At 30.7% G+C, this 15,074-nt stretch overlaps 1 protein-coding gene across 2 annotated transcripts in view; it reads left to right on the forward strand.

Moving 5' to 3' along the window:
* Positions 1–15,074, forward strand: part of LOC141399240 (coactosin-like protein) — an 89,346-nt gene that overhangs the window by 34,955 nt on the left and 39,317 nt on the right. The window contains exon 1 of one of the 2 annotated variants that reach the window (XM_073977611.1): positions 10,073–10,207. The exons of the other annotated variant lie outside the window; for it this stretch is intronic. The gene's annotated coding sequence lies outside the window, so the exon portion shown is untranslated. Of the gene's footprint in view, positions 1–10,072; positions 10,208–15,074 lie in introns of those variants that run through there. 2 annotated transcript variants of the gene reach the window in all.

Genomic DNA, 15,074 nt, shown 5'->3' on the forward strand with positions numbered 1-15,074 from the left:
CAGTTACCAAATTACCTTGCTGGTCTCTACAGGATGTGGCTGTACCAAAGCCATCAGTTTGATGCTCTTTGGTAGAATTTTCGGACTTCATTCTGGCTCCTGTACATCTCGATTTTTTCACACTTCCGCTTTTCCATACCTCTCTTTTTCCTGCGGAAAAGACGTTTCTCCTCTCTCCTTTTCTCCCTGTATCTCTCTCGTGCGCTACGCGTTGCTACGGATTGTAAAGTAGCCGTATATGCCGCATTTTTCTCTTCGGTGGCAGAACGACACTCCTGGTCATACCATGGATTCTTTGGTGGAGGTCTCTGGTATACAAGTATGGATTTTGCGGCTGTTTGCATGGAGTGGGCAATGCTTTGCCATTGCGCTGATATGTTATTGGGATGAGGAGTGCTCGCGTTAAGCAATTGGGCTAGTTGAGTGGAATATGCTGTGGCTATCTGTTGTGTTTGCAGCCTATCGATGTCCAACTTCCGCGTTGTGTCTGTTCGTGCTTTATTTGCAACGTTTAGACGGGTACGTACCTTTGCTGCAACAAGGTAGTGGTCCTAATCAATGTTTGCGCCTCGGAACGACGGAACATGATCAATTTGATTACTTGTTCTTTGATCTGGAGACAGCCAGGTGCCCTTATGAATATCGAGATGATTAAATCTGGTACTGCTATCTACCATGTTTTTTGCAGCCGCGCGTTAAGAACTTGGGTTTGGCCGTCGGGTTAGTAACCCTCCCCTAGAAAAACAGCCTACTATGAAAAAACGAAAGAAAAGATAGACTTTGCAGTCCCGGGACACACTAAAGTATTTTCATGAAAGAAATTCCATTAAAATATGCGTTCTTAGATCGAGTTCCCCACTACTGAAATTAAAAAAAAAAACTTTTTAATTAATTTCTCGCTGGAGTCGAGTCGGTCATTAAGATTATTTTTTCCAAGTGAAAAAGGAATACCGAAGATTCGAACCCACACAACCACCATTATGTGACCGGTTTCGCTGTTGGTATCAGCTCATCAGACATATCGGCTGTGGAGTGGCCACTCCACAATGTGGACCATGTCATACAGGTTGAATGAGAAAAAAGCTCATCACTGTAAAAATAACTTGTATTTGAGAAATGCAAATAAAAAAAGAAAACTGATGAGCTGCCACCAACAGCGAAACCGGTCACATAATGGTGGTTGCTCAACTCCAACGAGAAATTAATTAAAATGAATATTAAATTTATTAATTAAAAATTAATATTGGGCGCCATCGTGGTGCAATGGTATGCACACCCGCCTTGCAGGCTAAAGGTCGTGGGTTCGATTCCCCGGCCAGGTAACATCAAACATTTTTCAACGGTGGCAAAATACCCCTCAGTAATGTTAGAGACATTTCCTGAGTATTTCAGCCATCTAAAAACTTCTCTACAAGTGATGTCTTAGACACGCCGTTCGGTCTCGGCGATAAACTGTAGGTCCCATATCACTGAGCTAATATGAATCGGGGTGCACTCATTGATATGAGAAAAGTCTTCCTTGTCCCGTCTGGGATGTTTGTGGAACAATTATTTTTTATATTAAAATGATCATCGCCCGGGACAATTCTGTGGTTAGGAAAGAATGTTTTTTCTCTTTTGATTTTTTTTTTTCGTTATACAACAGCTTTGTCTACATTTTCTTACTGCTGTCATGTGACACATAGACATTTCAAAAGAAGAAAGTGTTGTGGCAATCTGTAAGATCAAATTTTACACATACTTTTCTTATATCAGAACATAGAAGCTGACGGTAATGGGAGCAGGCGGTGGGTCTAATAACGTATGAAGATACTTGAGATACCCATATGATAAATGGTGCTGGGTCAGCAGAGTAATGTTAGATAACCACAAATTGATATATGTATGTAGGCATACATTATTTTCACTATGTTATATTTGTTGTTGCTTCAATATTATAACGCCTATATACAACCCATAGTCGCTTGTCCTTATGGTAAAATCAAAAAACAAAACATGATAACATTCCTAGAAGATAGCGATTCTTGGCGTTGCCATGAACGAAGATTATAAACGGTTTATCTCCATGTACATATGTATCTGTATGTATAGTATATGAAAAATTAATTGCTTTAATAATAGTAAATGTGAACTAAAATTTATTTGTTAAAAAAATAAATAAAATCACGAGATGGAACTTTTTGACGCACTGCTAAGATAATAATTCCGTCAGAAAAAAGTTACGTATAATTTAGCAAGGTAACTATGACGCTGAATAGTTCCATGACACACATTAGCAGATGTGGTGGATTTTTTTTGTAAATTTGATAACAGATTTCTTGATAGATCAGCAGAGCCAAAAACGTTGAATGATAGAAGATCATTGAGAGGAAGATAAGGATACAAAGTGGATCGAAAAGATAATAGCATGGATTGATATCCAAGACGTAGTATTTATATTGTTCAAACACGTAGAGATGAAGCCATTGCAGATATACTAAGTCCCGTTCAACACTAGAGTAATTTCATGTAAGCAATTTTATTGAAATATGTGTTCTTACAGCGTGTTTTTGTAAAAATGCTTGCCTGTCACACGAACCGTTCGTACTAAAACGTATACGTTCAAAATTTGGTTCTTGTAAAATTTCTGAAAGCTTTCGTCTATTTCATAAAAGCTTTTATATTTCAGGGTTTCCATGATACTTATTTTGTGAATTTTGCATAGGCATCTGCACGTAAAATGTGTTACTTGATGGCAACCCCGATAAACAGATGACAAACAAAATATAAGAAAAAAATGTAAACAAATTTGTCCAAAAAATATTGTGATAATATGAAGAAACGGATGTACATATACGCGAGTGGTTCTATGGAAATAAATAAAATTGCATTCCCCATCAGTTTTGATGTGTTTTGTGTCACCTATTACTCAAATTATTTAATTTTCATTCAAAACGATGGGTCTTTTCCATTCGTTTATTTTTGACGTATTCGTTCGTCTGATTTTGTTACGAAAACCAAAAAAAATACGAAAATAAAAAGCTTTCATTTGTTTGTCACACGAATACAAACGTCAATCGCTATGAAAACCAAATTGTGTCTTCGTTCATGAAATTGACGAACGAATGGGCAAAAACTTTTTACAAAAACACGCTGTTAGATCGAGTTCCATACCAGAGAAATATCCGACACATAGCTTCTAAAAAATCATGAAAACTTTCAACAAAATTGATGGAAGTAAGTCTATGGACTGGAGAGACTCTTCAGATTTTTACAGAAAAAAATACCTTCTGGTCCTTCCAAATGCCCTTTCAAACACAGATTTAAAATATAATATCATTGTTGAGATTTTATTATTGTTTAAATATTCCGCCTCAAAGTATGCTTTGAATTTAAAATTGGGTGTGTTAACATTGAATTATAGATGGCGTCACACGGTGGTTTAGAAATCGACTTTCCTGGTCAAAACTCCAATTTTTCGTCCTCACCGATTGTCAATTTGAAACTAATGACCTGTAGTCAGTGTTGCCGAATTTAACGATTTATCGTCATTTTGACGATTTTTAGCACCATAAATGAAAAATGACGATTTGACAACTTTTCACTTACGACAAAATTGCATCGTTAAAATGGCATTTTGATCACTTTTTCACAGATGCGTTTGGACAGCGAAGAACATAAATTGATAATTTATCTCTAAATAGGATACATAAATGACTTAAGCCATTAAAAAAACAAAAAAAATGGCGCAGTGGTGGACGTACGCCTGGAGCATAGAAGGTCTGCTGTTCAATCCCTGACCAGAACATCAACATTTTCGGCAGTGGCAAATCCCCTCAGTGTAATGCTGGCTTACTTTTTCTGAGTATTTCAACCATGAAAAACTTCCCTACAGGTGGTAGACACGCCGTTTGGACTCGGCGATAAAAAGTAGGTCCCATATCATTGAGTCATTATGATAGTCTTGATGTCTTCATAATGAGCGATTATGAAAGGCGTATAAATACGGCTCCCAGGCGGTACATGCTGAACTGGAAGGCAAAGGCTAAGATGGAGTCAACAAGTGGAAGAAGAAATCAAACAAGGAAAAAAGTGTCAGTCGGCTTTGCCGACAGATGTATACCCTCAGCCAATGTGAATTTTCACCTACGGACAGATCGAATGTATTTAAAGTCTCTTCAGAATTTCGGGACCCTTTTTGGGCATTTGAACTTGCCGGCAAAAATGTGGATTAGGAGTTAACTGCACTAAGACACAAATGTTGAACTTTTGTGGGGGAGGACCGATATGGGCCATTTTAGAAGTTAAACTAAATTTTGACAAACTATTTGGACCAAGTTGGGTGCCCCATTCAAATGATATCGTCCCAGCATTTTTGTGACATTTTTAAATATTGGGTAGAAGAACCGGAAGATGTGGACCGGTATTGCCTCATAAAACTAAGTTTGGCTATAATATGACGAAGACCAAATGTTGGACTAAATCGGTTGAACAGTTCGAGAGTTATCGTGCTCTCCGACCGCCACAGGCGGTTTTTGCACCCTTCGGGCTGTTTGCTCAAGAAGTATGGACTTTCCCCTGAAAAAAATTTTACCATCGTAATTGAGGCAGCGAATCCAATTTTCTATTTTTGCCTTATTAAGGCGAAGGCCATTTATAGTGAAATTTAATTAAATCTCTTTTCTTCAAAAAAAATTAAAGTGATTCGATTGCAGGTCTTAAAGTGAACTTATCCGAAATTTTGTGTGGGAGGTACCGGATGGAGTGGGCAAATATAGTCCATATTTGAACCTGATCTATATCTGGTAGATATATTAGGGTGTGTAAAGTATGGACCAATTCGGCCACTCCCTTCAAAAGTTGCCGTACGAACAATTTTTCCGAACATTTTTGAACTTTTGTGGGGGAGGTACCTGAAGGAGTGGACCGATATGGCTTGTCTTCGAATTTAAACTATGTTTGGACAAAATATTACGAAAGTCAAATTTTGGATCGAATCGCTTGATCCGTTCGAGAGTTATCGTGCGCTCCAACCACCTCACACGGTGTCATAGGGGTTTTTTGCAACTTTCAGGCTATTTTCTCAGAAGATAAAAATTAAAATTGTTTTGCTATTTTGACCATTAAGATCCGTTTCTACAGAGTTCGTATATACTAGAAAGATGTTTATTGAGATGTGAGGTACATATTTGTAGTTGGTTGTTTGCTTCAAATTTGATCGCTTTGATAGTTGTATAACAAACCTTGAGAAAAAATTTTAAAAGAAACTTGACTATGGCGATTTTGACCTTGCAGATGAAGTTTGATGGATTATATGTGTTCACAATTTTTGTTCTTTTAGACAAGAGCTACAACTTTGCCTCTAAGATGAATTCAAATTTCCTAACGGTTTGGAAGATATAGTCCTGACTAAATGACCCTTTTTACATCTAAGCCTCAAACCTTCGGAGGCTTATAACCGCGAAAGTTGATGAGATGCGAAAAAACGGCGAGACACGTGTCCTCTCTTTTTTGGTCTTCTATCACGCTGCCGTGTCAGAATATGGTTAATAATTTTTGTGTTGCACAGTGTTACTATAGTAGTTAAAACGTTATAGAAAACAAAATCGTTATAAAGAGACTATTTTTCCTTCGTTATCAAGAAGTTCAAATGTAATTTACAACAGATTATTTTTTTTATTTCCTTTGCCCTACTTTTTCACAGATTTGTTTCTTTTCTGTGGTTTTAATTTATCAATTAAATACAAAATACAATCATATGTATGTATGTGTATAACATATGATGACAAGCAATACTTGTTGTGCGATATTCTTAAAAAAAGATTTGCAAAGTTTTATAATTAATAAGTGCGGCTGGCTGTCTTGAAATAAAAAGATATAACACTTTATGTGTGACACACATTTTACTGAAGACACAGTTGTGGTCAAACAAATAGGGAAGAAACATTTAAAATATAACTTTACAAAGGACGTCAGTGGTTTATTTTAGGACGTCGTAATAAGAATTATTAATTATATCATATAAATATTTATTTTTAATTATAAAATATTTATTTTAATTCATAGATGAGATCACACTAATAATGTGCTATTTAATTGCATTTCTTTCTAGTTGTAGTTTTTCACTTTTATGTGCTATTTAATCGTCCTTATGTTATTTTCTACTTGAAATTCCCTAAGCCTATTGCTTTTAATTAAAAGTGGAGTTGAAGCTGACTTTTCTATTATTCTTCTTCTAATTTTTAATTAATAATATAATTGAATTGTATTGTTTGAAATCACATTGTGGGCTTAATTCCAATGACTTCAGACGGCACATTGTCGTTATTAAAGTCAGACAAAGAAATTCAATATTGACTTGAATGAACTTAAATTGAATTAAAATACGTATTTGTAAACATTTTTTATGCTTTTGGAGATTACAGCTCTCAAAAAACGGCAATGCATATTGAACGACTCAGAGCCAGGGACGTATGCAAGGTATTTTCAGGGTAAATGCTGCTAAAAAGTAGGGGAACACAATTTATTTAATTTGATAGTTCCATGATATGAGACATCCTTCTTACATTCAATTCAAGCCCGTAAAGTGTGTACCAATCCACAAACGGAACTCCAAACCCACGGCACTAAGTGAATAGTCCTTTTACCACTGTTTTTATACCCTACACCACTATGTGGGGAGGGTATTATAAGTTGGTTTTGGCCAAAAAGTTTGTAACGTATCGAAATAATGGTCGTAGACCCATACTTATATATATCAAAATGAATGTCTCGACGAGCTGAGTCGATGTGGCTATGTGTGTCCGTCCGTCAGTCCGTCGTCCGTCCGTCTGTCCGTCTGTCCATCTAAACCTTGTAATCACTCTACAGGCCGCAATTTTGATCGGATCGTCACGAAATTTTGGATGTTGATGGGGGTCCCGGATGGGAAGAAGCCTATTGATTTTGGTGATGGTCGGATAATATTTAGGGGTCGGAAAGGACAAAAAACTTAGGTGGATAAAAAGACAATGCTTTTTTTCAAAGCCAATATCTCAGCTTCTATATGGGGTATTCCAAAAGCAAAACCTGATAATGAAAGCAGAAAATATCACCTTTCTAATGATGTACTCGGGTGCTCGTAGGTGATCAAACAACGAAAATATCGCAATAGTAGGAAATAAAACCCCAATTTTCATTTTTGCGATTTTAATTATATTGACAAATATCACAGCTTTGGTTGAAAATTTTCCAAAAGCAAAGCCTGACTATGAAAGTAGAAGATCCCGTCTTTACAATGATGCAAACTAGGTCGGCGTAGGCACCCAAATAACGGATATATCGCAATAGTCAGTAATACATCCCATTTTTCTATTTTTTTGGAAATCACGCTATAGGTCGCAATATTGATTGATCGGGGGTCCCACAGATGAAGAGCATATTGATTTTGGTGATGGTCGGATAATATTTAGGGGTCGGAATGGACAAACACTTATTTGGAGAAAAGTCAACATTTTATTTCAAAGCCAATATCTCTGTTTCTTTAAGAGGTATATCAAAAGCAAAACCTGGCAAGGAAAGTAGAAAATATCACCTTTACAACGATGTAAAGTAGGTTGTCGTAGCTGCTCAAACAACAGATATATCGCAATAGTCGGTAATGCATCCCATTTTCCGATTTCTTTGTAATCACGCCACAGGTCGCAATTTTGATCGGATCGTCACGAATTTTTTGGGAGTTGATGCGGGTCCCACATAGGAAGAAGCCTATTGATTTTGGTGATAGCCGGATAATATTTAGGGGTCGGCATGGGGAAAAACTCATTTGGAGACAAATTCAAAGTTTTATTCTTTGTGAATATATTGGCTTCTAGTAGGGGTATTCCAACGACAAAGCCTGTCAATGGAAGAAGAAAATATTACCTTTACATTGGTGTAAAGCAGGTTGGCGAAGGTGGTCAAACAAGGGAGATACCACAATAGTCGGTAATGCATCCAATTCTTCCATTTTTTTGCAATCAAGCTACAGGTCGTAATTTTGATCGGATGGTCACGAAATTTTGGTTGCTTATGGGGGTCCCAGAGACAAAGAGGCATATTATTTTTGGTGGTAGTCGGTTTATATTCCCTAAAAGAAATGTTTACCAGTGAAAAGCTTATGCACAGGGGTAGTGGTGTAGGGTATCACATGGTCGGCCCCGTCCCGACTATAGCCTTTGCTCACTTGTTAAAGATGGGTATAACAAAAATCTCAATTCACTTTGAAAAATCCCAGCAAAACGAGTCTTTGCAAGTATGTATCTACATTTGGTATTTAAAGCGGAGATACATAAGCGACTGGCTTTCCTACTAATCAAGGTCGAACATGGTCTATATCGGTCCGAAGGAGTGGACCGCGCACGATAACTCTCGCACGGATCATTAGATTTGGGCCAAACTGTGTACATATATCAGATGCGATGGATGGACTATATCGGTCCACTTCTTTGAGTACGATAACTTATGTATTAAGTATACAGTTTCAACGAAACTCTGTAAATCGTAAATTTTTTCCGAACATATCGAAAACCTTGGGGTACTTCCCTCACGAAAACTAAAGGCCTCGACACATAAGCGGCTGGCTTTCTGACTGAAGTCATTTCAGGGAAAGGAATAAAGAAATGTCAGAACCACATTTGAATTAGGTCGAACTTAGTCTTTAGTCTTTTATCAGATATGACTTAAGCAAGAATGCCATGCTTCTTATATGTCAAGGCCTTAAATGCAGTTTAAGGCCTGTTTGAGGATCGTTTTGAAAATATCATCAAAAGTGTTCCTTGTGATTCAGATTACAACGATAACACTTTTGTCGTGCGTAAGTCCATACTTGCTGACATAATGACTTAAAAGCTCTACAAAATCGTACGGTGTGCATCTAAATTGGCATGTTGGTTCGATAACTATAGAAAGAAGTGGCTCCCAAACTTAGATTCAGTTCTAAGATTATTCCAATTTAAATTCACTTCTGAGTTCGTTTTGAACTAGCGGGTAGTTGTAGTGATTATGACTTCAAAATTTTAATATTTTTTGCAAGGGGAAGTCAATACTTCCTTAAATATGATTGTACTTTTAAGGCCACTACTTCATACACCTTTCGCACTAAAGTTTTTAGTAGTCTTTCTAGTATTTGTTACCACGCTAACATTTTATTTTCCATACTTCTCACGATAATGGCCTGAATGTACAAAAACCCGGCCCAAGTGGTATGCAATAATTGTACCACAAACTTCCCAGAATTGGCAAGGGAGACTTCTTTCATATCAATGAGTGCACCCGATTCATATTAGCTCAATGATATTGGACCTAATTGGTCGAAATAATATTATTAATATTTAAAAAAAAATATGTTTAATATTAAAAAAAAAAAAAACATTTTTTAAATTAAATATACTAAATATTTTTCATTCGAATATTTAAAAAACGTTTTTTATTAACAAAAATATTTGTATATGAAAAAAAATATTTCTAATATTTTTAAAATTTTGTAATAACATATTTAAAAAAACATTTCTAATTTTCAAAAAAGTCTTAATATTTAAAAAATATATATTTTTCAAAAATACCAAAAATGTATTTTTAAACTTATTTTTTGATAAAAGAAAATATTTCAAAAAATTTTTATGTTTAAAAAATTAAGCATTAAAAAAATATATTTTTTTTTAAATTTTCGACACTGTTTTATGGACCTCCAACATAAAACAAAATGCTCAATATTATCTTGCAAATATTTTTTTTTTAAATATCTTTAACATTTCTAAATTAAAAAAAAATAAAACACGAAATAATTTATTAATATTTTCTCTAGCAAAAATAGAAAATAGGAATAAAATTCATCACTGTTAATAGAAGTGTCAAATCGTACAATCATCTTCAATATTTACATTAACTGTGACAAGGGTAAATATACATACGTATGTATTTTTATATGGAATTGCAATCGCATTTGTATTTGCCTGAAACCGCTTAGTTTGTGGTTTCTTCATCATTCTGGATGACTAAAATCATTGACATTAAAATAATTGTTTGATATGAAAAGCTTTTATCATCATCATAAAACAAAGTCAATTGCAAAATAAATATGAAATTAGTTGTAAAATAAACGCGAATAAGCTAAGATCGTGCGAAACATAAAGGACCATTAAACGGAAACAAATATTTTAACAATTAAATTATAATATTATTTTAAAAAATAAGCAGTTCTTGTTAATTTGTGAGTTACATAAAAAATAACAGCCTTCTTTAAATTCGAAAATACTAATTGTCAAAGTGATACATTTTATGTGAAAAATATATTAATAGAAATTGATGTTGTAATATGGCCCAATACATGTGCTACAATATTTTTCAAAGAAATTTGTGAATTCTTCAATATCCAAGAATTGTTATTTTTCAAGTTCTTCGGTAGCTTCTTAATTTAGATTTTTATGGACATTCATTAAAGTGTTGCTTTCCAGAAACTTCATTTTATGGCAATCTGCAGCAATTTTAGAACTCGAAAAAATATTGTGTTGTTCATTGACCCTTAGCCAATCAATCCCTTTCACTTTCAGTTTCCAATAAACAGTCCTACATCAAAAACTAAAAATATTTGTTTTCCCATAAAACCATGACAGATTTATTGGCCGTCAAATTAATTTTCGACAAGATATTTTTATCTTTGACTTTGAAAAGTTCAAAAAAACATCTTCCCTTCGAAAAAAAAACATGGAAAAGAAAACTCCCCCACTTTCAAGATAATAAAGTTAATTTGTAAAAAAAAAACAAGCAAACAAATTATCAACCCCACCAAGAATGAAACATCGATCGATGAAAGACCCCACCCAGCAACCAAAAACAAGACACATATTCTTGTGGTTCCCTTGTTGTTGTTTGTTGTTTTAATGAGTCAAGTTCTGTCTTTGGAGTTGTTTTTATTTTTATAACAAATAAAATCAATTTAAACATAAAAACGGTGTTGCACTAATGTTTATAACATGTTTGGGAGATTATTTTTTCAAAAACAACATTAATAATAATTTCAGTTTTGTGAAAAGTGTTGAAGAATGTGTGGGAAGGGGTGAAAGTAGGCATGGATTTCTTAAAAGATTTCAAAATTTCTTAAAGTTAAGAGAAAACGCTGTTAAATAATAGGTCTTTGATAGTATATAGGGATTATCATAAAATATTGGAAACTCCGAGTTCGAGACATATTTTCAACATTTTTTATGTCCACGAAAATAACAAAAAATTTTCGGATTTTTTGTGCTGAAATAATGTTTTTAACAAGAATATTTTAATGCGTTATATAAAAAATCTTAATATTAAAAAAATTAAAAACGACAACGCTAAGCGTTTGTCATGAAAGCCCTACAATGATTGAACAAATATTCAGCTTTGTAAAAAAAGAAAGAGGTTAAGTTAGATGATAGCGAAGCCTCTCCACAGCCGATATGTCTGAAGAGCCTCTACCAAAAGCGAAACATGTCACATAGTGGTGGTTGTGTGGGTTCGAATCTTCGGCTTTCCTTTTTCACTTGCATTATTGGTCATTAAACTCGACTCTAATGAGAAATTAATTAAAATAAAAAGTAATTTTACAAAATATATTCAATAATAAAACATAACCTTAAAAAATGTTTTAAAAAAAATTATTATATGTATAAGGTCGAAATAATAATATTACAAATATTTTTAATATTCAAAACATATTTGTAATATTAAAAAAACTTTTATTTTTAATATTTCAAAAAAATCTATTAAAAAATATTTTTTTAATTAACAAAAATATTTATTATATGTATTTGACACAAAATATTTTTAATAAATACATATTTTCAATAAAAAACATCTTTTTTAATATAAAAAATTACCTTCTACTTTATATATTTTTAATATCTAAAAAATATTTCTAATTAAAAAAATTTTGGTATTTTCAAAAAATGTTTTTCTTTAATTTTTGAACTGTCACATAGTGGTGGTTGTGTGGGTTCGAATCTTCGACTTTCCTGGTTTACTTGCATTATTGGTCGACTCGACTCTAACGAGAAATTAATTAAATTAAAAAAAAAATTACAAAATACATTCAATAATAAAACATAACCTTAAAAAATGTTTTAAAAAAATTTATTATATGTATAAGGTCGAAATAATAATATTACAAATATTTTTAATATTCAAAACATATTTTTAATATTAAAAAAACTTTCATTTTTAATACTTCAAAAAATAATAATAAAAAATATTTTTTTAATTAACAAAAATATTTGTTGTATGTATTTGAAACAAAATATTTTTAATATTAAAATATTTCCAATTAAAATCATATTTTTTTAATATTAAAAAATTACCTTCTACTTTGTATATTTTTAAAATCTAAAAAATATTTCTAACTAAAAAATTTTGGTATTTTCAAAAAATATTTTTTTTTTAATTTTTGAACTGTGGTTGTGTGGGTTCGAATCTTCGACTTTCCTTGTTCACTTGCATTATTGGTCGACTCGACTCTAAAGAGAAAATCATTAAATTAAAAAATAATTTTACATAATACATTCAATAATAAAACATAATCCTAAAAATGTTTAAAAAAAATTATTATATGTATAAGGTCGAAATAATAATATTACAAATATTTTTAATATTCAAAACATATTTGTAATATTAAAAAAACTTTCATTTTTAATACTTCAAAAATAATATTAAAAAATATTTTTTTTTAATAACAAAAATATTTGTTGTATGTATTTGAAACAAAATATTATTAATATTAAAACATTTCCAATGAAAAACACCTTTTTTTTAATATTAAAAAAATTACCTTCTACTTTATATATTTTTAATATCTAAAAAAATATTTCTAATTAAAAAAAATTTGGTATTTTCAAAAAATATTTTTTTTTTAATTTTTGAACTGTTTTTAGAGATCCAACAAAAAACAAAATGTACGATTATAGGTATCATGCAAATATTTTTTAATATTATTAACATTTTTGAATTTAAAGAAAATAGATAATATTATTAATAATTAATAATTTATTATAATTTATTATTAATAACTATTAATAATATTAAATATGAACAATTATTAATATATATATTTTTTATATTTTAATTTTTAATATTAAAAAAAAATGTTTTTATTATTTTTTGTATTTTTAATATTAAGCATTTTTTTAAATAAAAAAAAAATTTTTAGTATTTTTTTAAAACCGTTTAATAATTTTTTCGAAACTTGGTAAGGGCGCCCAACATATAAAAAAAGCTGCGTGATATTATTTTAAAAATATTTTTGAGGTTTTTTAAAACTATTTTTAAAATTTTTGGTTTTTTAGTATTTTTAAAAAATGTTTTTATAATTTTTTTCGAAACTTTTTATGGATCTCCAACACGAATGTTGTTTTTAATATTTTTAAAAAGATGTTTTTAACATTAAAATAAATGTCTTTACTATTAAAAATGTTTTTAATTTTATATATTAAAAATATTTGTAACATTAAACAAATATTTTTAGTAATTTATTTAAAAAAAATATTTAATGTTTTTTTTTTTTAAATTCATAATATTACATTGTTTTAAATATTAAAAAAATGTTTTTATTGTTTTTAAAAATATAAATATATAAAAATAAATAATATTATTAATAATTAATAATAATATTAAATATGAACAATTATTAATATATATTTTTCATATTTAAACAAAATATTTTTAATATTAAAAACATATTTTTAAAACATTTTTAATATTAAAAAAAATATTTTTTTTTTATTTTTTGTATTTTTAATATTAAACATTTTTTTAAATTTAAAAAATAATTTTAGTATTTTTTAAAACTGTTTAATAATTATACCCTATACCACAATGTGGAAAAGGGTATAATAAGTTTGTTTTCCCAAAAATTCATGTAACGCCGCGAAATATTCGTCGTAGACCCCTCATGTGGTATACCAAACTTCATATCTCGACGAGATAAAGCGATTTAGCGATGTGTGTCCGTCCGTCCGTCCGTCCGTCTGTCCGTCCATTAAAAATTGTAATCAAGCTAGAGGCCGCAATTATGGACCGATTGTCGCGAAATTTAGTATGGAGGTCGGGTTTGGACCAGAATAGAACTGATTAGTTTTTGGCGATGATCGTGAAATGTTAAAGGGATGAAATGGACCAAAAACAAAATTTTTGCTCGATTTTGTAGCCGCTCTGTAGGTCGCAATAATAGTCCGATCGGCGCGAAATTTTAAACGTAGTTTTGGTTTGAGATTAAGAAGTAGCGTGCAAGTCAACGGTATGATCGGATAATATTTAGCGGGTTAAATTGATCAAAACTTTTGTGTGAAAATTGGTAAAATTTCTAATGCACATCTTATAACTTTATCCCAAGAAGACGCGTTTAGTGGTATAGGGTATCACATGGTCGGCCCCGTCCGACTATAGTCTGTTCTTACTTGTTTTTTTTTTTCGAAACTTGTTAAGGGCACCCAACACATAAAAAATCTGCGTGCTATTATTTAAAAAAATATTTGTTGTTTTTAAAAAATATTTTTAAAATTTGTTATTTTTTTTAGTATTTTTATAAAAGTTCAATAATTTTTTCGAAACTTTTTATGGATCTCCAACACAAGTGTTGTTTTTAATATTTTACAAAGATGTTTTTATGATTAAAACAAATGTCTTTACTATTAAAAATGTTTTTAATTTTATATATTAAAAATATTTGTAACATTAAACAAATAATTTTAGTAATTTATTTAAAAAAATATTTAATGTTTTTTTTTAAATTTATAATATTACAATGTTTTTAATATTAAAAAATATTTTTATTGTTTTTAAAAATATAAATATATAGAAATAAATAATATTATTAATAATTAATAATAATATCAAATATGAACAATTATTAATATATATTTTTCATATTTAAACAAAATATTTTTTATATTAAAAACATATTTTTAAAACATTTTTAATGTTAAAAAAATATATTTTTTATTATTTTTTGTATTTTTAATATTAAACTTTTTAATTTAAAAAACATATTTTTAGTATTTTTTAAAACTGTTTAATAATTTTTTTCGAAGCTTGTTAAGGGCGCCCAACATATAGAA

This window comes from Musca autumnalis, unplaced genomic scaffold, assembly GCF_047663935.1.
Source record: "Musca autumnalis isolate F117 unplaced genomic scaffold, ASM4766393v1 scaffold_3, whole genome shotgun sequence".
Classification (NCBI taxonomy): domain Eukaryota; kingdom Metazoa; phylum Arthropoda; class Insecta; order Diptera; family Muscidae; genus Musca; species Musca autumnalis.